This window comes from Oncorhynchus tshawytscha, linkage group LG03 (assembly GCF_018296145.1).
Source record: "Oncorhynchus tshawytscha isolate Ot180627B linkage group LG03, Otsh_v2.0, whole genome shotgun sequence".
Taxonomy (NCBI): domain Eukaryota; kingdom Metazoa; phylum Chordata; class Actinopteri; order Salmoniformes; family Salmonidae; genus Oncorhynchus; species Oncorhynchus tshawytscha.
The window spans coordinates 48,802,891-48,828,582 of NC_056431.1; the positions used below are offsets into that span (position 1 = coordinate 48,802,891).

At 42.3% G+C, this 25,692-nt stretch overlaps 1 protein-coding gene and 1 pseudogene across 4 annotated transcripts in view; both read left to right on the forward strand.

The window, feature by feature from the left end:
• The first annotated feature begins 253 nt into the window (after positions 1-253).
• LOC112246683 lies at positions 254-1,354 on the forward strand (annotated as a pseudogene).
• Positions 1,355-3,204: 1,850 nt separating this feature from the next.
• LOC112246720 (tyrosine-protein phosphatase non-receptor type 4-like) overlaps positions 3,205-25,692 on the forward strand; it is a 103,069-nt gene continuing 80,581 nt past the window's right edge. For 2 of the 4 annotated variants that reach the window (XR_006082968.1, XM_042318660.1), the window contains exon 1: positions 3,205-3,648. The gene's annotated coding sequence lies outside the window, so the exon portion shown is untranslated. The remainder of the gene's footprint in view (positions 3,649-25,692) is intronic. The other 2 variants (XR_006082965.1, XR_006082967.1) reach the window with 1 other exon arrangement.

The window sequence follows — 25,692 nt, forward strand, 5'->3', positions numbered from 1 at the left end:
TCATAATAGCAAGTCCAGAGGTGATCCGGATGGGGACTCGGACCTCATACTGTACATAGAATCCTTAAACCATCATGTGTAATGCCATGAATCAAAAAGAGGATGTATTCATAAGACGAGTTGGTCTACACTTTTTGGGTCTTATTTCAACTTTAATTCACCAGTCAGCCGGGTCAAACCTCTTGCGTTTGATTTTCTGTTTCTAGTTAGATCAATCCCTCTGAGGTCTGTAGCTAACAACCAAACCAACTGATGCCATGGCGTCTCCGTTTCTGAAGTATGCTGTGATGGTACAGAAGTATCCCCGCCGCACCCGAGTACTTACAGGAAGCTGTACCAGGCCTGGAACAAAGGAGAACCAGCCAGAATCTCTGACAAACTGGAGAGTGTCTTCCAGCAGGTCCTGTAGGAATCTGATGTGGGCTCCCCGGGCGGCTACAGTGCCTTTGCCTCATTTGGCTTCCACCCGGTCGGGCTGGCATGCCCTGGCTTCCCTCTTGTGCCCAGATTGGCATCGCTGCCAACTTTAACAGCACGCTAGACGACCCGGCTGGCATTACCAACAGCACCATTCTCATCAACGGCAAGGAGGTGGAGTGGAACAGTGACATTGGCACTGCCCTCAAGGACGCGCTGGTGTTCTCTCCAGAGGCTCAGAAGTTTGCCATGGTACGGGCCATTCTGCTTGGCAGGGGTGATGGTCTACAGGGTGACCCTGAAGCAGATCTTCAGGCTGCACACTGGGCTTGTGGTCTTCAGGGGCGTAGTTAACATAGTGGCATTAGAAGCATGCTCCCTACACCTCCAGGAGGGATGACATTGTGGGTCAACTCAAGGAAGAGAATAGCTCAAGTGGACATTGGAAGCCCACTAATTTCTGCACAAAGAACCAAATATCACGTGAGCTTTGGCCTCTCGAGTTACTTGTAAAGTCTGACACGAGACTAGAAGCCCACTGCTGTTTGTACTAGTTTTTAAACAGGTAGTATTTATGCAATCACAATTACAGTAAGAAAAAGTGAATTTCAACCACATGTGACATTGCCTGAATAATGGCAGTCATCCCTAAACTTGAATGCTTCCTTTCCTCTTAACAGTGACCTCAATTTTACCTTTGCCTAAAATGAATGTGAACATTGGTTTGGATGTTATACATGTGATAGGTGGTCTATATGTGCACCTGGAATTTTTGTGCTGTTGTAAAACACATCAGGGCAAGGTACAATAAAAAGCTTTCATAAAAAGCCACATTTAACAAAGTCTGTTATAATGTTAAACATGTACAGCTGACTTGTGTAAGATGGAAATGTGTTGTGATTGTTTTAACCAAAACAAATAAAAAAAGACAGCGAGGTGTGGGAATCAAGAATCTGTTTGGTTTAAAGAAAGTAATCTTTTTAAAGTTGGTTGCTGGTGAGAATGATTTTAATATACAGCATTGAATCTCCTGAGTCTACACGTTTAGTTGGTGGCCATTTAGGTTGTCTGCATATTAAATGGACAACTTAATTAATAAAGTACTTTAATCACATCGCACACGTATCAAAAAAAGAAACAAGTAATTAACGCTTTGACAGCTTATGTTGAGAAAAACTGAAGCTAGAGACTGTCATTCTCAAATAAAGGTGTATCTCAATGGCACATTATTCCTGGCAAAATCTTTGAGCCAGAACAAAATACACAGCATTGACAGCTTCTTTATAGTCTTGATAGAGAGGCTTTCCTGGGTTATAAGAGTGCTCTGTGTATGTGATTACAAACAACTCCCCTGATCTTTTTATGCAACGGAAAATAATAAATTGTAACTAATTACTGTACTGGGTAAACACCAATTGTACCCTCAGCCTGGGTGAAGACGACATGGGGTAATTTGACAATAGGCGTAACACACACTTCTGCAGCACCAAAGCTCAAGCTTTCTTAGCCTCATGGCAAAATGTGTGGAATAGCAGGAAATTAGCTGAGATTCTTGAAAGGTGGGACAATCCTTGTCTGACAGTGACACTTTTTAATTTTTAATGTTTATTTTTTTATAGTTGATCAAATTGATTATGTTGCATTATTTGAGCTTAAAATGTATATTTAGGGGAATCTTATAACTCCAAAAAACTATATTTTCCCTTTTCTAAATACTTTCAATATGAATTTCCATGTCAGCTCTATGCCTGGAAATGCCCTTGTCCTGAGCAAAGGATCACAATTTCAAACTCCCCAAAAATTCTAAACACAAATAATGGATATTAATTGAAAAATTATTGTATGTAGTTTCTTGCAATAGCCCTCTGACACTTTAAAAGATATTTCTATGTCCAGAGATTTGGTCAACTCTAAAATCTTAAATTAATCAAGAATGAGCAGGGTCAGCAATACCATAAGGATCCATTACTTCAGATTTTTATTGAACCTTTATTTACCTAGGCAAGTCAGGTAAGGACAAATTCTTATTTACAATGACGGCCTACCCCGGCAAACCCTAACCCGGATGACACTGTGCCAATTGTGCACTGCCCTATGGGACTTCCAATCAAGGCCGGTTGTGATACAGTCTGGAATCAAACCAGGGTCTGTAGTGACACCTCTGAGATGCAGTGCCTTAGACCGCTGCGCCACTCGGGAGTTACATTTTTATTGATTATTGTTCTAAATGTATTGTCAGTCTTTATTATACCACTTTGCCAGTGTCAGTAAAATATAGATTTTCATCATCCCTTCACATTATTGGACACAGTTGGGGGACGGACTATTCTTTTTTTTTTAACCACATGATGTCGCCACAGGCCATTTGTAAATTGTAATCTACAGTCCCATTGTCAGGCCTAATCTCCACTGGTATCGTATTGTTATAGTCACATTGACGGACCTAGGTATTTCCTGAATTTAGGGCAATGATAAACTAGTGTGAAGTAATTCTGACCAACAATGGAAATGTAATATCCAGTGGCAAAAAATACTTTAGGAAATGACTAATGACTCCTCGCCTAATGACTATTCTGCTCCACACGTACAAACGTGATGCCAAATGCAGTTTCCACACTAACCTACATTTTGTAGACCTACATTTTGTAGACCTATAAAACGGGCAAAATACCAATTACTATGGCATGACAAATATAGATTGCAGGATTGCTCACCCGCGACTTCACAAATGAAAACCACGCCTCCCTATCCTGTGACTCCACCCCCGTGCACTGATGGCGCTGCGAAGATTGCGCCATAACGTTGCTATGCTGTTGCCTCTGCTGCAGCGAGCGAGCCTTGACGACGGACTCTGCAGTCCGCTGAGAAGTCAGAGACCGAATAATCCAATCCCCCCCAACATTTATGTCGCTCATACCATCGCATTTACAAATCAAAGGAATTGTAAATATCATTCACTCGGTCTGAAATTACTGCTGGTTAGCTGTAGCCAATGGTTGCTGTGTCTTGCGTGTGGATTATTCGTTGCCGAGCTAGTCCGAGATTCGACCCAGGAGGGCCCGCATTTGAATGTGTATGAAGCTGAAGGCTCGGTGATAAAGATGAGGTTTTGTCGGAGTTCGCAGCGGGTGAACTGAACTTGGATTTTCAGTCCCTCACCCTAAACTAATTTCCCGCTATAAGAAAACCATATTACTTAAAAACTGGACCCCCCTGGAACTGTTTATGACGGTAAGATAATTTACCAACTAGCTAACAACCTTTTTACTGAAAAGTAATGCAGCTTGCTAGCGTAGCTACTGTAGCTAACTAGTTTGCTAGCTGGTTGTGCTAACTTTAGGTAACCTAGCTAGCTAAATTGCTAACAAGCTAGCTAGCTGTTTGCTCTGACGTTTGCTCTCCATAAACCTAACCAATACACCATTGTTTTGGTAACTACTTAGTTAAAAACATTTACTGTCCCATACTCAGGTCAATTAAACAATGTAGGCTATGCCTTTAAGTTATTACTGGAAATAAGCTGTACCCTGAATCCACTACTGCTATTTCAGTGTAACGGTAGTCACAAGATTTCAACCACACTTTTCTGTGTGGAAGCCTCTGAAGCTTGACAGATGATGGCAGGAGAAATATGATAACCGTATTTAGTAATCCAATTGTGGATGTTGTAGGTAGGCATTTAGCTAAATATTTAGATTTTAATTACGCAGTTAAGTTAATCCTTGCAGAAATAGCCTATAAAGTATCATAGGTGGTATCCAGTTACAGTATCCATGGCCCACAATATGAATGTACTGACAGCTGCATCAGTCTTGTAACTTGCTGGTCATTTTGAAACGGAATTAGGAATTACTTTAAGTCGAGGGTTTCCTTCTCTGTGATATTACTCAAGGTTGTTTTCAAGTGAGTAAATCGATAACTGATCTGTGCTTTCTGAATTTAGACAATCATTTAGCTAATGTGGTCAGTTTTAACAATGACGTAATCCTCAGACATCGTATTTGTGGTGGTGGAAGCCCATCGTTCGAGAGTAGCTACCTGGACTGATTTCAACCTGCGTACTCACTACGGGAAAGCAAATTCAATTACACATATTTTTTGGTGTCATGGCAGTAAACAAAAATGTTTTGGGTGGATACTTCCACTTTACTTCCACAACTCAATTCAGTTTTTTAAATTGAGTGTAGTTGCACTGAGCCTACATCACCACTCTCGTCTCCAAATTGTAGGCTTTCTCAGGTCCCCAAATCTCATTCAATCAAACCAACTAGGACGTTGAATGACCAGCTTCTGGTTAGACAGAAGAGGACCTCTGCACTTTCACATGTCCTCATTTCATTTACCTAATACGGCACCCATAGATAACTACTTTGCATCACATAGCCTAATCCTACTGGAGAGGGTCATGTCAGAATTGTGAGAAATCAGATTCATGCCTACGAGACTGTGGCTGTCTTTGCCAGGAGAGAGTCCTCTGTCTAAACTAGAATAAAACCTGTTTTAGGGGACTCAGCTGGTAAAGATGAAATGGCCTGTGGAGAGAGTCCTGGCTTAATGGGTTGTGCACCTGAGCCAGGCATCCCTGATTTTGAAGTGGAGTGTGGGTGGGGTTTTGGGAGAGGGGGGCTCAGGTGCTGGAATAATTGGGATAGACTGCACCTACTGACATGAGCATTGGTGAAGCCTGTCGAACATCTCATTCCAAAATCATGGGCATTAATATGGACTTGGTCCCCTTGCTGCTATAACAGCCTCCACTCTTCTGGGAAGTCTTTCCACTAGTTGTTGGAACATTGCATTGCGGACTTTCTTCCCTTCAGCCACAGTAGCATTAGTGAGGTCGGGCACTGATGTTGGGCGATTAGGCCTGTCTCGTAGTCGGCGTTCCAATTTATTCCAAAGGTGTTCGATGGGGTTGAGGACAGGGCTCTGTGCAGGCCAGTCAAGTTCTGCCACACTGATCTCGACAAACCAATTCTGTATGGACCTCGCTTTGTGCACTGGGTCATTATCATGCTGATATAGGGAGTGGCTGGAATTCCCTAAATGGTTTTCACAGTTGAAAGCACAGAATTATCGATAATGTCATTGTATGCTGTAGCGTTAAGATTTCCCTTCACTGGAACTAAGGGGCCTAGCCCAAACCATAAATCAGACCATTATTCCGCCACCAAATCTTCCAGTTGGCGTTATGCATTGGGGCAGGTAGCGCTCTCCTGGCATCTGCCAAACCCAGATTCGGACATCGGACTTCCAGACGGTTAAGCATGATTCATCACTCCAGAGAACGCGTTTCCACTGCTTCAGAGTCCAATGGCGGTGAGGTTTACATCACTCCAGTCGACTCTTGGCATTGTGCATGGTGATCTTAGGCTTGTGTGGGGCTGCTCGGCAATGGAAACCCTTTTCATGAAGCTCCCGACGAACAGTTCTTGTGCTGATGTTGCTTCCAGAGTCAGTTAGGTACTCTGTAGTGAGACAATATTTATGCACTTCAGCATTAGGCAGTCCCGTTTTGTGAGCTTGTGTGGTCTACCATTTCGTGGCTGAGCCGTTGTTGCTCCTAGACGTTTCCAATTCACAATAACGGTACTTACAGTTGACCGGGGCAGCTCTAGCAGGGCAGACATTTGACGACCTGACTTGTTGGAAAGATGGCATCCTATGACTGTGCCACTTTGAAAGTCACTGAGCTCTTCAGTAAGTCCATTCTAGTGCCAATGTTTGTCTATGGAGATTGAGTCAATCAGTCAATAAATGTGGCTACTCTGAGAGGGCAGCAGTTCCAAGATTGATGGCTGTGTTGACTTGGCTCAGGAGTACCTCAGACAGCTCTTAGCTTAGGAGTAACCGGAGACAGGTCTTAGCTTTTACAGTTTCTCTCTGGTTAGTAAACCCCTGCACTGAAAGCCACACACACACTGGGTGTTCCAACAGTGTTATGTGTGCAGGTCTAGGGCACCATGTCAGCACCCCTTGCAGAGACAGCATGTGGCAATCCATAAGAGTGCCGGTGGGCCAGCCTTGCGGATATCACATCCATTTAAGCAAAATTCCAAAAGTCTAAACACAGCTGTGTTTACTCTCCTATCTCTCCCAGCCTCACGACTCCGAACCAAAGGTGTTTTGGCTAATCTTTTAATTTCGTAATTCTGTTATTGCTGGCTTGCCAGTTAAGTGAGTGGTATTCATCAGCTAAGGCAACATGGTGCACAGAGGAATGAGTAGGGCTCTAAAGTGCAACCATTTTGATCGCATGTGCTCTAATTTGCTGTGCCACTTGTGCCACGTTTTATATTGAAAGTGTTTATTTTAAATTTTTCTTCAATAGTGATCAGGGATGTGCAACTAATAGTTTTATTTCACAGAAAATTTGTCAAACGCATTCGGCAGAAAATACATTAATTTTCATCAAATGACGACAAAGTGCAATGCTTTTTGGCGGGCACACACAAGTAAATTCTTTCAATGAAAAAGCAAGGTTTTTTGGCAAAAATTATGCATTGCCATCATATTTCAATTGTTTAGGCCTATAATTGAAAGAATTTAGCCTGCTACATTTCCTAATGTTTTGCTTAAAGTTAATCTTTCATTTTACCGGAGGCTGGATACACAGAGAAAAGTAGCTAAATATCACCTGTTCGTGAATTCTCATCCGAGTTTAGAAGTGCAGCTGAAGCACAAAATTAGTCTGATGCCGAGCAGAAATTACAATAAAAAGTATTTTAGATCAGGGTTTACGAAACACAGCAAATTAATCACATTATGTGGATATATTGAAGCAACATCTCAAGACGTTAGTCAGGAAGTTCAAGCTTGGTCGCAAATGGGTCTTCCAAATGGACAATGACCCCAAGCATACTTCCCAAATTGTGGCAAAATGGCTTAAGGACAACGAAGTCAAGGTATTGGAGTGTCCATCACGAAGCCCTGACCTCAATCCCGTAGAACATTTGTGTGTGAGCAAGGAGGCCTGCAAACCCGACTCAGTTACACCAGCTCTGTCTGGAGGAATGGGCCAAAATTCAACCAAGTATCTATAATAACACATTTACCTCTTACTTGTATAAATTTGTTTTATAAACAGTACAATGCGTGCTCATCCTTTTTATTTATTTTTTGTAGTTATGGCAAAAAAATAATTTGACTGGTAGATATTTTTTAAATCTACCTGCCACAGTGGCTGGTGGACCAAAAAGGTAATTTCCCACCCTGATCTCGATCAATAAAAAATATTGTGCTCCTAGATTTTATGCTGTTCGCCTAACTTTTTAAAGTTGTGCGCACCAGTGCTACTTGTTAATTTAAAGCCCCGGGGATGAGTGAGCTGTTTATTCACGCTCCTGTTTGTACTGGAATGTGCTTTGAAATGAAACATTTTGCACTACACAGTACAAGTTAAATTAAGTGCTTCGAAAGGCTTGTCATGGCTCACAACACTATCATCCCAGACACCCTGGACCCACTCAAAGTTATATACCGCCCCAACAGATCCACAAGCGGAATCTCAATTGCACCCCCCACTGCCTTCTCCCACCTAGAAAATAATACCAGTGAGGATGTTCATCGACTACAGCTCAGCGTTCAACACCGTAGTCTCCTCCAAGCTCAGTACCCTGGGACGGAACACTTCCCTCTGCAACTGGATCCTAGACTTCCTGGCGGATCGACCCCAGGTGGTGAGGGTAGGCATAAACACCTCCACCACACTGGCCCTAATCACGGGGACCCCCTAGCGTTGCGTGTTTCGCCCCCTCCTGTGTACTCCCTGTTTACCCACGACTGTGTGGCCATGCACAACTCCAAGTTTGACAACGGTGTTTAGCCTGATCACTGACAGGATGGAGGTCAGAGAGATGGGAGTGTTGTATCAGGACAACGATCTCTCCCTTATCAGCAGCAACACTAGGGTTGCACATTTTGGGGAATATTCAGCGGTGGAAACTTTCCATGGGAATTAATGGAAATATATGCAAATTAATATTAATACCATTTAAAATGTAATGTTTTTTTGCATTGTGATTAACGTCCTTTGGAAAATTTGCGTAAATCTTCCAGAAAGTTTCTGACCCTTTGCAAGACCAAGAAGCTGATCGTGGACTACAGGAAATAGGGGGAGGTTGCACATCTGAACACCCCATCCATATGGACGGGGCCGCAGTGGAGAGGGTCAATCACTTTAAGTTCCTCAGCATCCACATCACTGAGGACAACATGGTCCTCTCACACCAGCGTAGTTGTGAAGAAGGAACAAGAGCTTTCCCCCTCCCCATGGCCCTTTAGATTGTTAGATGTACAGTCGTGGCCAAAAGTTTTGAGAATGACACAAATATTAATTTCCACAAAGTTTGCAGCTTCAGTGTCTTTAGATATTTTTGTCAGATGTTACTATGGAATACTGAAGTATAATTACAAGCATTTCATAAGTGTCAAAGGCTTTTATTGAAATTTACATGAAGTTGATGCAAAGAGTCAATATTTGCAGCGTTTACCCTTCTTTTTCAAGACCTCTGCAAGCCGCCCTGGCATGCTGTCAATTAACTTCTGGGCCACATCCTGTCTGACGGCAGCCCATTCTTGCTTAAAAATTTAAAAAAAAATGTATTTAACCAGGTAAGCTTGTTGAACAAGTTCTCATTTACAACTGCGACCTGGCCAAGATAAAGCAAAGCAGTGCGACAGAAACAACAGAGTTACGTATGGAATAAACAAACGTACAGCCAATAACACAATAGAAAAAGTCTATATACAGTGTGTGCAAATGGCATGAGGTGGTAAGGCAATAAATAGGCCGTAGTAGCAAAGTAATTACAATTTAGCAGATTAACACTGGAGTGATAGATGAGCAGATGATGGTGTGTAAGTAGTGATACTGGTGTGCAAAAGAGCAGCAAAGTAAATAAAAACAATATGGGGATGAGGTCGGTAGATTGTGTGGGCTATTTACAGATGGGATATGTACAGCTGCAGCGATCGGTTAGCTGCTCAGATAGCTGATGTTTAAAGTTAGCGAAATGTAAGTCTCCAGCTTCAGCGATTTTTGCAGTGCTTTCCAGTCACTGGCAGCAGAGAACTGCAAGGAAAGCTGGCCAAAGGAGGTGTTGGTTTTTGGGGATGACCAGTGAGATATACCTGCTGGAGCGCGTGCTTCGGGTGGGTGTTATCGTGACCAGTGAGCTGAGATAAGGCGGCGCTTTACCTAGCATGGACTTATAGATGACCTGAAGCCAGTGGGTCTGGCGACGAATATGTACCGAGGGCCAGCCGATTTAGAGCATACAGGTCGCAGTAGTGGGTGGTATAAGGCTATTTGGTAACAAAACGGATGACACTGTGATAGACTGCATCCAATTTGCTTAGTAGAGTATTGAAAGCCATTTTGTAGATGACATCGCCAAAGTTGAGGATCGGTAGGATAGTCAGTTTTACTAGGTTAAGTTTGGCTGTGTGAGTGAAGTAGGCTTTGTTGCGAAATAGGAAGCCGATTCTAGATTTGATTTTGGATTGGAGATGCTTAATGTTAGTCTGGAAGGAGAGTTTACAGTCTTGCCAGACACCTAGGTATTTGTAGTTGTCCATGTATTCGAGGTCAGAACCGTCTAGAGTTGTGATGCTAGTCGGGCAGGTGGGTGAGGGCAGCGAACGGTTGAAAAGCATGCTTTTGGTTTTGCTAGTGTTTAAAAGCAGTTGGAGGCCACGAAAGGAGTGTTTTATGGCATTTAAGCTCGTTTGGAGGTTAGTTAACACAGTGTCCGAAGAAGGGCCAGATATATACAGAATGGTGTCGTTTGCGTAAAGATGGATCTGGGAATCACCCGCAGCAAGAAAGACATCGTTGATATATACAGAGAAAAGAGTCGGCCCGAGAAATGAACCCAGTGGTACCCCCATAGACTGCCAGAGGTCCGGACAACAAACAGGCCTCCGATTAGACACACTGAACCCTGTTTGCGATGTAGTTGGTGCTCCAGGCGAGGCAGCCATTTGAGAAACCAAGGCTGTTGAGTCTGCCGATAAGAATACAGTGATTGACAGACTCTAAAGCCTTGCCCAGGTTGATGAAGACTGCTGCACAGTACTGTCTCTAATCGATGGCGGTTATGTCATTTAGTACCTTGAGTTTGGCTGAGGTGCACCCGTGACCAGCTCGTAAACCGGATTGCACAGTGGAGGTACGGTGGGATTCAAAATGGTCAGTGATCTGTTTATTAACTTGGCTTTTAAGGACGTTAGAAAGGCAGGGCAGGATGTATATAGGTCTATAACAGTTTGGGTCTAGAGTAGAGTTCGACCGATTAACTTCTTGACGCACCCATCCCTTTAGCGGGATCATTTTCATCAACACCCGCTGAATTGCAGGGCGCCAAATTCAAATTAAATTACTAAAAATATTTAATTTTCATGAAATCACAAGTGCAATATAGCAAAACACAGCGTAGCTTGTTAATCCACCTGGCATGTCAGATTTCAATACAGCTTTTCGGCGAAAGCATAACAAGTGTTTATGTAAGAACATCTCTCTCAGTAGACAAAATATTACAAACACTAGCAGCCAAGTAGATTGGTCACGAAAGTCTTCTGACTTATAGATTTACTCGCTTACCTTTGATGATCTTTGGATGTTTGCACTCATGAGACTCCCAGTTCCACAATAAATGTTCCTTTTGTTCCATAAAGATTATTTTTATATCCAAAATACCTCCATTTGTTTGGCGTGTTATGTTCAGAAATCCACAGGCTCGAGTGGTCACGACGTCGCAGACAAATTCCAAATAGTATCCATAATGTCCACAGAAACATGTCAAACGTTTTTTATAATCAATCCTCAGGTTGTTTTTAAAATACATTATCGATAATATATCAACCGGGACTGTCGCTTTTTCAATAGGAGAGGGAGAGACAATGGCTACCACACTCTGTTGCTCAAGCAAAACTCTGCTAACACCCAGCTATCCACTGACGCAATGTGATCTTTCTCGCTCATTTTTCAAAATAAAAGCCTGAAACTATATCTAAAGAAGCCATAGGAAAAGGAATCTGGTTGATATCCCTTTAAATGGAGTCAAGGCATCCAATGGAACAGAGAGCTTTCAGGAAAAACAGCACTTCCTGGTTTGATTTTCCTCAGGTTTTCGCCTGCAATATCAGTTCTGTTATACTCACAGACAATATTGACATATTTGGAAACTTTTAGAGTTTTCTATCCTGATCTGACAATTATATACATATTCTAGTTTTGGGCCTGAGAAATAGGCAGTTTCAAATGGGTACTTTTTTTTTAGCCAAAAAACGAAAATCTTGCCTCCTACACTCAAGAAGTTAATCGGAATGGCCGATTTTTAATTAGGGCCGATTTCAAGTTTTCATAACAATCGGAAATCGGTATTTATACCGTTTATTTAACTAGGCAAGTCCGTTAACCTCTTGCTCCTACTTGAGACACAGACGTCCCAACTAGAGCTCTGGAAATGCAAATGCGCTACGCTAAACGCTAATAGTATTAGTTAAAACACAAACGTTCATTAAAATACACATGCTTGGTATTGAATTAAAGCTACACTCGTTTTGAATCCAGGCACCAAGTCAGATTTTTAAAATGCTTTTCGGCGAAAGCATGAGAAGCTATTATCTGATAGCATGTAACACCCCAAAAGACCCGTAGGGGATGTAAACAAAATAATTAGCATAGTCGGCGCTACACAAACCGCACAATAAAATATAAAACATTCATTACCTTTGACCATCTTCTTTGTTGGCACTCCTTGATGTCCCATAATCAATACTGGGTCTTTTTTTCGATTAAATCGGTCCATATATAGCCTAGATATCGATCTATGAAGACTGTGATAAACGGAACAAAACAGCGTTTCATAACGTAACGTCATTTTTAAAAGTTAAAAAGTCGACGATAAACTTTCACAAAACACTTCGAAATACTTTTCTAATGCAACTTTAGGTATTAGTACACATTAATAAGCGATAAAAATCATCAGGAGGCGATGTAAATTCGATAGGTGGTCGTCTGGAAAAAATGTCCGGAAAAAACTCAGCCAATACATCAAGTTGGAGGTCGGAGGGAATCGGTTCCCTTGGGTCGGTTCTACCAAGAATCAAATCCGAAGCAAATGAGAAGACTCTATACATCCTGTGGAAGCTGTAGGTACTGCAACCTCGGCCTCATTTAATACGGTTCACCTTTAACAATGGGTTGAAGTGGCGCATGGATATTTTTTTCCACTTTCAGTGATCAGATTTTCCTGCGCTTTTCGATGAAACAGACGTTCTGTTATAGTCACAGCCGTGATTTAACCAGTTTTGGAAACGTGAGAGTGTTTTCTATACACACATACTAATCATATGCATATACTATATTCCTGGCATGAGTAGCAGGATGCCAAAATGTTGCGCGATTTTTAACAATGTTTGAAAAAGTAGGGGGTAGGCTTAAGAGGATTTATGTACATAAGGATATATGAATGAGTGATGGTACAGAGCAGCATAGGCAAGATACAGTAGATGGTATCGAGTACAGTATATACATGAGATGAGTATGTAAACAAAGTGGCATAGTTAAAGTGGCTAGTGATACATGTATTACATAAGGATGCAGTCGATGATATAGAGTACAGTGTATCCGTATGCATATGAGATGAATAATGTAGGGTAAGTAACATTATATAAGGTAGCATTGTTTAAAGTGGCTAGTGATATATTTACATCATTTCCCATCAATTCCCATTATTAAAGTGGCTGGAGTTGAGTCAGTGTCATTGTCAGTGTGTTGGCAGCAGCCACTCAATGTTAGTGGTGGCTGTTTAACAGTCTGATGGCCTTGAGATAGAAGCTGTTTTTCAGTCTCTCGGTCCCAGCTTTGATGCACCTGTACTGACCTCGCCTTCTGGATGATAGCGGGGTGAACAGGCAGTGGCTCGGGTGGTTGATGTCCTTGATGATCTTTATGGCCTTCCTGTAACATCGGGTGGTGTAGGTGTCCTGGAGGGCAGGTAGTTTGCCCCCGGTGATGCTTTGTGCAGACCTCACTACCCTCTGGAGAGCCTTACGGTTGAGGGCGGAGCAGTTGCCGTACCAGGCGGTGATACAGCCGCCAGGATGCTCTCGATTGTGCATCTGTAGAAGTTTGTGAGTGCTTTTGGTGACAAGCCAAATTTCTTCAGCCTCCTGAGGTTGAAGAGGCGCTGCTGCGCCTTCTTCACGATGTTGTCTGTGTGAGTGGACCAATTCAGTTTGTCTGTGATGTGTATGCCGAGGAACTTAAAACTTGCTACCCTCTCCACTACTGTTCCATCGATGTGGATAGGGGGGTGTTCCCTCTGCTGTTTCCTGAAGTCCACAATCATCTCCTTAGTTTTGTTGACGTTGAGTGTGAGGTTATTTTCCTGACACCACACTCCGAGGGCCCTCACCTCCTCCCTGTAGGCCGTCTCGTCATTGTTGGTAATCAAGCCTACCACTGTTGTGTCGTCCGCAAACTTGATGATTGAGTTGGAGGCGTGCGTGGCCACACAGTCGTGGGTGAACAGGGAGTACAGGAGAGGGCTCAGAACGCACCCTTGTGGGGCCCCAGTGTTGAGGATCAGCGGGGAGGAGATGTTGTTGCCTACCCTCACCACCTGGGGGCGGCCCGTCAGGAAGTCCAGTAATCTGAGATGACAGTGTTGTTAACAAAAGGCTAAGCTTGAGAGCTAGCATATTAATTTCATTTCATTTGCGATTTTCATGAATAGTTAACGTTGCGTTATGGTAATGAGCTTGAGGCTGTATTCATGATCCCGGATCCGGGATGGCTCGACGCAACAGGTTAAAAGGAACCACCAACTTTCATATGTTCTCATGTTCTGAGCAAGGAACTTATACGTTAATTAAATGAAAGCAATATATTCACTCACAAGCTTAGCCTTTTTGTTAACAACACTGTCATCTCAGATTTTCAAAATATGCTTTTCAACCATAGCTACACAAGCATTTGTGTAAGAGTATTGATAGCTAGCATAGCATTAAGCCTAGCATTCAGCAGGCAACATTTTCACAAAAACAAGAAAAGCATTTAAATAAAATCATTTACCTTTGAAGAACATCGGATGTTTTCAATGAGGAGACTCTCAGTTAGATAGCAAATGTTCATTTTTTCCAAAAATATGATTTATGTAGGAGAAATCGCCCCGTTTTGTTCATCACGTTTGGCTAAGAAAAAAACAAACAAATTCAGTCATTACAACGCCAAACTTTTTTCCAAATGAACTCCATAATATCGACAGAAACATGGCAAACGTTGTTTAGAATCAATCCTCAAGGTGTTTTTCACATATCTATTCGATAATAAATCATTCGTGGCAGTTGGGTTTCTCCTCGGAAGCAAATGGGGAAAAATACACGCAGCTGGAGATTACGCAATAATTGCGACGGAGGACACCAAGCGAGCACCTGGTAGATGTAGTGTAAAATGGTCAATCTTCCAATGATATGCCTACAAATACGTCACAATGCTGCAGACACCTTGGGGAAACGACAGAAAGTGTAAGCTCATTCCTGGCCCATTCACAGCCATATAAGGAGACATTGGAACACAGCGCCTTCAAAATTGGTGGGCACTTCCTGTTTGAAATTTCATCTTTGTTTCGCCTGTAGCATCAGTTCTGTGGCACTCACAGACAATATCTTTGCAGTTTTGGAAACGTCAGTGTTTTCTTTCCAAAGCGGTCAATTATATGCATAGTCGCATCTTTTCGTGACAAAATATCTTGTTTAAAACGGGAATGTTTTTTTTATCCAAAAATTAAAAGAGCGCCCCCTATATCCAAGAAGTTAAAATAAGTGTTCATTCAGTATTGTAATTGTCATTGTTACAAATAAATGTAAAAAATCTGCCCGATTTATAATCGGTATCGGCGTTGAAAAATCATTATCGGTCGACCTCTAGTCTAGAGTGTCACCACCTTTTGAAGAGGGGCATGACCGCGGCAGCTTTCCAATCTTTAGGGATCTTGGATGAAACGAAAGAGGTTGAACAGACTGGTAATAGGGGTTGCAACAATGGCGGTGGATAATTTTCAAAAGAGAGGGTTGAGATTGGCTAGCCCAGCTGTTTTGTATGGGTCCAGGTTTTGCAGCTCTTTCAATACATCTGCTCTCTGGATTTGGGTGAAGGAGAAGCTGGGGAGGCTTGGGCAAGTAGCTGCGAGGGGTACGGAGCTGTTTGCTGGGGTTGGGAAAGCATGGCCAGCCGTAGAGAAATGCTTATTGATATTTTCGATTATCGTGGATTTATCGGTGGTGACCGTGTCGCCTAGCCTCAGTGCAGTGGGCAGCTGGGAGGAGGTGCTCTTGTTTTCCATGCACTTTATTGTCCCAAAACCTTTTGGAGTTGCAAATTTCTGTTAGGAAAGCCAAGGCTAGCTGAACAGTTGCATATTGCGGGGACTCTTCGATGCTATTGCAGTCCACCACAGGTTGTTTTTGTGCTGGTCAAGGGCAGTCAGGTCTGGAGTGAACCAAGGGCTATATCTGTTATTACATTTTTGAAAGGGGCATGCTTATTTAAGATGGTGAGAGAATTACTTTTAAAGAATGACCAGGCATCCTCGACTGACGGGATGAATTCAATATCCTTCCAGGATACCTGTGCCAGGTCGATTAGAAAGGCCTGCTCACAGAAGTGTTTTAGGGAGCGTTTGACAGTGATGAGGGCTGGTCGTTTGACCGCGGACCCATAGCGGATGCAGGCAGTGATCGCTGAGATCCTGATTGAAATCAGCAGAGGTGTATTTGGAGGGCAAATTGGTCAGAATATTATCTATGAGGGTGCCCATGTTTACTGATTTTTTTTATTTTTTAAGGTTGTAACTGGTAGGTTCCTTGATTATTTATGTGCGATTGAGGGCATCTAGCTTAGACTGTAGGACTGCTGGGGTGTTAAGCATATCCCAGTTTATGTCACCTAACAGAACAAACTCTGAAGATAATTGGGGGACAATTAATTCACTTATGGTGTCCAGGGCACAGCTGGGAGCTGAGGGGGTCTATAACAGGCGGCAACAGTGAGGGACTTATTTCTGGTAGAAGCTCGAACTGTTTGTGCATAGACCTGGAAAGTATGACAGAACTTTGCAAGCTATCTCTGCAGTAGATTGAAACTCCTCCCCCTTTGGCAGTTCTATCTTGATGGAAAATGTTGTAGTTTGGTCAGGTTTTTTTTTTTTTTGGAGAAGTCCAGCAGGCATCAGCTATGTAGCCAAGCGATTACAGGGTCCAGTCTGGTGCCTGAGCAGAGGGTAAAGGCTGCTAGCAGTGACTAACAATGACAAAATAGCTAGTAACTTAGCTAATTAGCTGGCTACCTTCTGATTGAAAGTTTTGGCTAAAGTTTGAGGCGGGTTACTGGAAGGCATATTTAATTGAAAAATAAATTGGAATATATACAAAAAGTAAACGAGAGGACAACACCATGTCTGCACTGCTACGCCATCTTGGCGTAGCTACACCATCTAATCAATGCTAAGAGTTTGTCAGAATTTGTGGGTATTTGTTTGTCCATCCGCCTCTTGAGGATTGACCTCAAGTTCTCAATGGGATTAAGGTCTGGGGGTTTCCTGGCCATGGACCCAAAATATTGATGTTTTTTCCCCCGAACCACTTAGTTATCACTTTTGCCTTACAGCAAGTTGCTCCATCATGCTGGGAAAGGCATTGTTTTTCATCAAACTGTTCCTGGATGGTTGGGAGAAGTTGCTCTCGGAGGATGTGTTGGTACCATTCTTTATTCATGGCTGTGTTCTTAGGCAAAATTGTGAGTGAGCCCACTCCCTTGGCTGAGAAGCAACCCTACACATGAATGGTCTCAGGATGCTTTACTGTTGGCATGACACAGGACTGATGGTAGCGCTCACCTTGTCTTCTCCGGACGCCCCAAACAATCGGAAAGGGGATTCATCAGAGAAAATAACTTTACCCCAGTCCTCAGCAGTCCAATCCCTGAACCTTTTTACAGAATATCAGTCTGTCCCTGATGTTTTTCCTGGAGAGAAGTGGCTTCTTTGCTGCCCTTCTTGACACAAGGCCATCCTCCTAAAGTCTTTGCCTCGCTGTGCGTGCAGATGCACTCACACCTGCCTGCTGCCATTCCTGAGCAAGCTCTGTACTGGTGGTGCCCCGATCCCGCAGCTGAATCAACTTTAGGAGACGGTCCTGGTGCTTGCTGGACTTTATTGGGCGCTCTGAAGCCACAACAGTTGAATCGCTCTCCTTGAAGTTCTTGATGATAAATGGTTGATTTAGGTGCAATCTTACTCGCTGCAATATCCTTGCCTGTGAAGCACTTTTTGAGCAAAGCAATGATGACGGCACGTGTTTCCTTGCAGGTCACCATGATTGACAGAGGAAGAACAATGATTACAAGCACCGCCCTCCTTTTGAAGCTTCCAGTCTGTTATTCAAACTCAATCAGCATTACAGAGTGATCTCCAGCCTTGTCCTCATCAACACTCACACCTGTGTTAACGAGAGAATCACTGACATGATGTCAGCTGGTCCTTTTGTGGCAGGGCTGAAATACAGTGGAAATGTTTTTTGTACTATCACCATCTGTAAATGGCAACTGCTCCACCAGTGACTGCAAGGCCCTACACAGGGTGGCCCAAAAGGCCCAGAGCATCACTGGGGTAGAGCTTCCAGTCATCTTAAACATTCATGCCAGGCTGTGTCTGAGAAAGGGCAGAAAAACTAACAAGACTCCAGCCACCTGAGCCATGGACTGTTCTCTCTGCTCCCATCTGGCAGGCCGTACCGGAGCATCGGGTCGCGGACCAACAGGCTCCGAAAAAGCTTATTTCCCCAGGCTTTTAGACTGAATAGTTAACAACCTCTGCCCTGCCTCTCTCCCACAGACTAGTTCCACTTATTACCTGCACAAACTCTATGCCCATCCTCGGGTCTCCACCACTCAGCCACACATGGATACACTGACACTCTTCACATTCTTACACCAATGCACCCATGCTCACTACTGGCACCTCACATTGATTTATATTACCATTCGTTGCTGCTATATTGTTTATGATTATTATTACTGTGTAGTATTTATCCTGCTACCAGCCACTTTTACCCCTCTTCTTCAATCACTCCAATCCCTCTGCACATTTTAGTAACAGTACCGGCACTGCAATGACCTGTATACCATATAACTTCAATGAAACAAGTCTCAAATAGCTGCCTGTCCCTTTATTAATAGCTGTGCAACGGTACACATTTCAGCAAATGAACGCCTGTTTCAAATAACCGCTGGTTCTAAATGAATGTTTGCTTGTTTTACTGTTTGATTTGATGCATTAAATAATTGCCATCAAGTTCTCGTTAATACTCAATCATTTGTTTTCATCGCCAGTAAGAAACTGCTAGCCATTGGCAGCTAACAGCTGAGAACTGCTAAGTTGCAAGCACATAAACAGTCAACATCTTTGGGAGGTCAGACCCCCAGAAATCCCTTTCTAGCGGCGAAAGTAAGCACTGCCCAAAATCTACAGTCAGAGAAGAATACTTATTCTATCAAATAGAGGCATACTAAAACAAAAGAAATGTGACTGTGTAAATGATAACACTTTAGTGCTGGAAGTGAAGAAATGTATTAAAATGCTGGAAGGGAATACTGGAATTCAACAATTAACTATGCATAAGAGCAAAAGCTGTGTGTATTAAGGGAATCGACGCCTGGCTCAAATAGAAACCGGTCTCTAGTAAGCTTCTGTTGTGTAAAGTGATTTTAGCAAATAAACGCCCAGGATATTAATTGAAGTTTTACAGTATCTGCGTTCTCCGTGTTTTGTTTTATTTCCCCCACATTTCATGGATTATTTCTTATCTATATTACTTCCTCGTGAGCTCTATTCCAATAACGCACAAAAGTTAAACATTTCACTAATGTTTTACACCTGTATCATGAGTATTTGACAAATTTAAATCCACAACTTGCTTGGACTATTTTGCCATTCTTACGTCCCAAAATCAACTAATGTACTTCATTCAAGGCAGAAAGACCCAGAAAATGTCTCCTTAACCTCTCTGCACTCAGTGATATCCAATTCACAGAACCACATTTACCCAGGGCCAATGATGACGGGCTTCACATTTAATCTAAGTTCCTAATTGGAACTATTATGGCCTTTGAAATGTTAGCTATTAAAATCACATCCAACAATATCAAGGGGCTAGAAATCTAGGGCTTACAAACAAAGATGTCATTGTACGTTGATGATTCGTGTTTTCTTTTAAATCCACGATTTGGATCCCTCCATAACCTCAGAGGATTTAGAAATTTGTTTCTAACCTCTCTGGATTTACAATCAAATTATGTTAAGTGTGCTATTACATATTGGATCATAAAAAACATTACTTTTACGTTACTGAGATTATCACTACAATTAAATAGATAAGATCTTGCTACCATGGAAAGGAAAATACCTATTTGTGGAAAAATCTCCCTGATAAACTCTTTAGTCATATCCCAGTTTACCTATTGGTTTATGGCTCTGCCTACACCTAATGATATGAGCAAAACATATTCCTTTTTATTTGGAATTAAATGAGCATTTTTATGAGTATAAATTCAGAGGGCAGAAATAATAAAATTATTAAAGCATTAGACCTCTAACTAAAGGCTACAATCATACTAAAGCTGTACTTAAGTCCGAACTTGTTCTTTAGCAGATTAGTAAAAATGGCTCACCTCCGTGTTCAGGAATGGCCTTTTACCCTTTATTCCGATTTTATAACCTCTCACTTTATTTGAACATTAAATCTCATATCACTATTTTAAAACAAGCCATAGAAAGTTAGTTGCAAATTCAGTTTAATCTACCAGAAAACACAAAACAAATATTAGGGTTTAACTCAAAGATACTAATTGATAAAATAAAAAAAGTTTTGGAGGGGATTTTTTAAAAACCCTATAATCTTTGTAAATTATATCATTAAATGGGGCTGGGGGAGATATGTCACAAAGAACTAGCAGACATTTCCATATATTTTTGTGAATTACTGTAAAAATGGACACTGCAAGTGGAAGGGGGAGAAAGTAAGGAACTTGATCGACCAAAATTGACTAAAGAAAATTGTGATAAAAAAAAAAAAGTATACGTGTTTCATTTAAGGACCAAACTGACCTCTGTACCATACATATTACAAAATAGTTGAGATTTTTGATGTACCGATTCCATGGCACATGGTTTATGAACTGATGCACAAAACGCCAGATTGAAGTCGGAAGTTTACATACACATAGGGTGGAGTCATTAACTTGTTTTTCAACCACTCCACAAATTTCTTGTTCACAAACTATAGTTTTGGCAAGTCTGTTAGGACATCTACTTTGCATGACACAAGTCATTTTTCTAACAATTGTTTGAGAGATTATTTAATTTATTATTCACTGTATCACAATTCCAGTGGGTCGGGGGTTTACATACACTAAGTTGACTGTGCCTTTAAACAGCTTGGAAAATTCCAGAAAATGATGTCATGGCTTTAGAAGCTTCTGATAGGCTAATTGACATAATTTGAGTCAATTGGAGGTGTACCTGTGTGTATATTTCAAGGCCTTACCTTCAAACTAAGTGCCTCTTTGCTTAACATCATGGGGATAATTAAATCAGCCAAGACCTCAGAAAATAAATTGTAGACATCTACAAGTCTGGGTCATCCTTGAGAGCAATTTCCAAATGCCAGAATGTACCACATTTATCTGTACAAACAATAGTACGCAAGTATAAACACCATGGGACCATGCAGCCATCATACAGCTCAGGAAGGAGATGCCTTCTGTCTCTGAGAGATGAACGTACTTTGATGCTAAAAGTGCAAATCAATCCCAGAACAACCGCAAAGGACCTTGTGAAGATGCTGGAGGAAACGGGTACAAAAGTATCTATATCCACAGTAAAACGAGTCCTATATCGACATAACCTGAAAGGCCTCTCTGCAAGGAAGAAGCCAATACTCCAAAACCGCCATTAAAAGAGCCAGACTACGATTTGCAACTGCATGTGGACAAATCACATTTATTTATATAGCCCTTCTTACATCAGCTGATATCTCAGTGCTGTACAGAAACCCAGCCTAAAACCCCAAACAGTAAGCAATGCAGGTGTAGAAGCACGGTGGCTAGGAAAAACACTCTAAAGTCCAAAACCTAGGAAGAAACCTAGAGAAGAACCAGGCTGAGGGGTGGCCAGTCCTCTTCTGGCGGTGCCGGGTGGAGATTATAACAGAACATGGCCAAGATATTCAAATGTTCATAAATGACCAGCATGGTCAAATAATAATAACAGTAGTTGTCGAGGTTGCAGCAAGTCAGCACCTCAGGAGTAAATGTCAGTTGGCTTTTCATAGCCGATCATTCAGAGTATCTCTACCGCTCCTGCTGTCTCTAGAGAGTTGAAAACAGCAGGTCTGGGACAGGTAGCACGTCCAGTGAACAGGTCCGGGTTCCAAAGCCGTAGGCAGAACAGTTGAAACTGGAGCAGCAGCATGGCCAGGTGGACTGAGGACAGCATGTAGTCATCATGCCAGGTAGTCCTGAGGCATGGTCCTAGGGCTCAGGTCCTCCGAGAGAGAGAGAAGGAAACAGAATTAGAGAGAGCATACTTAAATTCACACAGGACACCGGATAAGACAGGAGAAGTACTCCAGATATAACAGAATGACCCAAGCCCCCCGACACATCAACTACTGCAGCATAAATACTGGAAGCTGAGACGGGAAGGGTCAGGAGACACTGTGGCCCCATCCGAGGACACCCCCGGACAGGGCCAAACAGGAAGGATATAACCCCACCCACTTTGCCAAAGCACAGCCCCCACACCACTAGAGGGATATCTTCAACCACCAACTTACCATCCTGAGACGAGGCTGAGTATAGCCCACAAAGATCTCCGCCATGGCACAACCCAAGGGGGAGGCACCAACCCAGACAGGAAGATCACATCAGTGACTCAACCCACTCAAGTGACGCACCCCTCCTAGGGACGGCATGAAAGAGCACCAGTAAGCCAGTGACTCAGCCCATGTAATAGGGTTAGAGGTAGAGAATCCCAGTGGAGAGGGGGGAACGGGCCAGGCAGAGACAGCAAGGGCGATTTGTTACTCCAGAGCCTTTCCGTTCACCTTCACACTCCTGGACCAGACTACACTCAATCATATGACCCACTGAAGAGATGAGTCTTCAATAAAGTCTTAAAGGTTGAGACCAAGTCTGCGTCTCTCACATGGGTAGGCAGACCATTCCATAAAAATGGACCCATAGGAGAAAGCCCTGCCTCCAGCTGTTTGCTTAGAAATTCTATGGACAATTAGGAGGCCTGCGTCTTGTGACCATAGCGTACGTGTAGGTATGTACGGCAGGACCAAATAGGAAAGATCGGTAGGAGCAAGCCCATGTAATGCTTTGTAGGTTGGCAGTAAAACCTTGAAATCAGCCCTTGCCTTAACAGGAAGCCAGTGTAGGGAGGCTAGCACTGGAGTAATATGATCAAATTCTTTGGTTCTAGTCAGGATTCTATCAGCCGTATTTAGCAGTAACTGAAGTTTATTTAGTGCTTAACCAGGTAACTGGAAAGTAGAGCATTGCCCGAGTCTAACCTAGAAGTAACAAAAGCATGGATTAATTTTTCTGCATCATTTTTGGACAGAACGTTTCTGATTTTTGCAATGTTACGTAGATGGAAAAAGGCTGTCCTTGAAACAGTCTTGATATGTTCGTAAAAAGAGAGATCAGGGTCCAGAGTAACGCCGAGGTCCTTCAGTTTTACTTGAGACGACTGTACAACCATCAAGATTGTCAGATTCAACAGAAGTTCTCATTGTTTCTTGGGACCTAGAACAAGCATCTCTGTTTTGTCCGAGTTTAAAAGTAGAAAGTTTGCAGCCATCCACTTCCTTATATCTTAAACACAGGCTTCTAGCGAGGGCAATTTTGGGGCTTCACCATGTTTCATTGAAATGTAAAGCTGTGTGTCATCCGCATAGCAGTGAAAGTTAACTTTATGTTTTTGAATGACATCCCCAATAGGTAAAATATATAGTGAAAACAATAGTGGTCCTAAAACGGAACCTTGAACACCGAAATGTACAGTTGATTTGTCAGAGAACAAACCATCCACAGAGACAAACTGATATCTTTCTGACAGATAATATCTAAACCAGGCTGAAACTTGTCCGTGTAGACCAATTTGGGTTTCCAATGTCTCCAAAAGAATGTGGTGATCGATGGTATCAAAAGCAGCACTAAGGTCTAAGGAGCACGAGGACAGATGTAGAGCCTCGGTCTGACGCCATTAACCTCTCTGAACTACCGATACCGGATCCGGGAGTGTGACTACACCCTCAGGCTCATTACCATAACGCAACGTTAACGATTTCTAAAAATCGCAAATGAAATGAAATAAATATGCCTGCTCTCAAGCTTAGCCTTTTCTTAACAACACTGTCATCTCAGATTTTCAAAATATGCTTTTGAACCATAGAAAATCAATCATTTGTGTAAGAGTGTTGATGGCTAGCTTAGCATTTAGCGTAGCATTTAGCACATAACATTTTCACAAAAACCAGCAAAGGAATCAAATAAAATAATTTACCTTTGAAGAACTTCAGATGTTTCAATGAGGAGACTCTCAGTTACATAGCAGATGTCCAGTTTTTCCTGAAAGATTATTTGTGTAGGACAAATCGCTCCGTTTTGTTACTACACATTTGGCTACCGAAACAAACCGAAAACTCAGTCACCAAAACGTCGAACTTTTTTCCGAATTAACTCCATAATATCGACCGAAACATGGCAAACGTTGTTTGAATCAATCCTCAAGGTGTTTTTTCACATATCTCTTCATTGATATGCCGTTCGTGGAAGCATGGTTTTTTTCTCAGAATCCCATGGAAAAATAGCAGCACCTGAGTTTTGCGCACCAATTTCCACGCAGGACACCGTGCGGACACTTGGAAAATGTAGTCTCTTATGGTCAATCTTCCAATGATATGCCTGCAAATACGTCACAATGCTCCAGACCCCTTGGGGAAACGATAGAAAGGGTAGGCTCATTCCTGTCGCATTCACAGCCATATAAGGAGATGATGCAAATCGGAGCCTCAGAAATCCTGTTCATTTCCTGGTTGCAGAAACATCTTGGTTTCGCCTGTAGCATGAGTTCTGGGGCACTCACAGTGAAAATCTTTGCAGTTCTGGAAACGTCAGAGTGTCTTCTTTCCAAAGCTACCAATTCCATGCATAGTCGAGCATCTTTTTGTGACAAAATATTGCGCTTAAAACGGGAACGTCTTTTTATCCAAAAATGGAATAGCGCCCCCATAGGCTCAAGAGGTTAAAAGGTAATTTACCACCTTCACAAGTGCAGTCTCAGTGCTATGATGGGGTCTAAAACCAGACTGAAGCATTTCGTATACATTGTTCATCTGCAGGAAGGCAGTGAGTTACTGCGCAACAGCCTTTTCTAATATTTTTGAGAGGAATGGAAGATTCAATATAGGCCAATTCGTTTTTTATATTTTCTGGGTCAAGGTTAGGCTTTTTCAAGAGGCTTTATTACTGCCACTTTTAGTGAGTTTGGTACACATCCGGTGTATAGAGAGCTGTTTATTTTGTTCAACATAGGAGGGCGAAGCACAGGAAGCAGCTCTTTCAGTAGTTTAGTTGGAATAGGGTCCAGTATGCAGCTTGACGATTTAGATGCCACGATTATTTTCATTAATGTCTCGAGATGTAGTACTAAACTTGAGTATCTCCCTTGATCCTAGGTCCTGGCAGAGTTGTGCAGACTCAGGACAACTAAGCTTTGGAGGAATACGCAGATTTAAAGAGGAGTCCGTAATTTGCTTTCTATTGATCATGCTCTTTTCCTCAATGAAGTTCATGAATTTATCACTGCTGAAGTGAAAGCCATCCTCTCTTGGGGAATGCTGCTTTTAAGTTAGCTTTGTAAAAGTATCAATAATACATTTTGGATTGTTCTTATTTTCCTCAATTAAGGTGGAAAAATAGGATGATCAAGCAGCAGTGAGGGCTCTTCGATATTGCCTGGTACGGTCTTTCCAAGCTAGTCGGAAGACTTCCAGTTTGGTGTGGTGCCATTTCCGTTCCAATTTTCTGGAAGCTTGCTTCAGAGCTCGGGTATTTTCTGTATACCAGGGAGCTAGTTTCTTATGACAAATGTTTTTTGTTTTTATGGGTGCAACTGCATCTAGGGTATTGCACAAGGT